Raw genomic sequence first — 472 nt, 5'->3', positions numbered from 1 at the left:
CCCACGGGGGTCGCGGCCGCGAGAAACGTGAGAGAGCGGCAGGAAGAGAAACATGGCAGGAACTGTCTGCGGCTGGCACAGCTCCCTTGGCAGGACCCAAGGGGTCCTGCACCACAGCAGGTTCAGGCCAGGGGCCACCCTCAGCTCTGCTGGGACAGTCCGAAGAGGACACAGGCATTTTGGGGAGGAGATGCTTGCTGGGCTGTGCTCAGTGCTAGCTCTTGAGGGGAGGGAGCAGAGAGTTTGTGAGGTTTCCATCTCCAGCATCAAGGACGGGCAGACTTGGCTCAACCCCCAGGGATGGCACGGCTGCTCCCTCGAAGAGGGACAGCAGAAAGTGGACCCTGGGGCTCCCGGGCCTTCGTTAGCTACGCAGGGTCTGCAAAGCCGCCTGCTGACAGCGAGCAGCCCCCAGAGTCCTGCACACCCTCAGAGCCGCTGCCGAGCAGCACAGCTCTTCCCGGCACACAGG

Source organism: Apaloderma vittatum, unplaced genomic scaffold (assembly GCF_000703405.1).
Source record: "Apaloderma vittatum isolate BGI_N311 unplaced genomic scaffold, ASM70340v1 scaffold29866, whole genome shotgun sequence".
NCBI lineage: Eukaryota > Metazoa > Chordata > Aves > Trogoniformes > Trogonidae > Apaloderma > Apaloderma vittatum.
Note: the sequence above shows the minus strand (reverse complement) of the source record.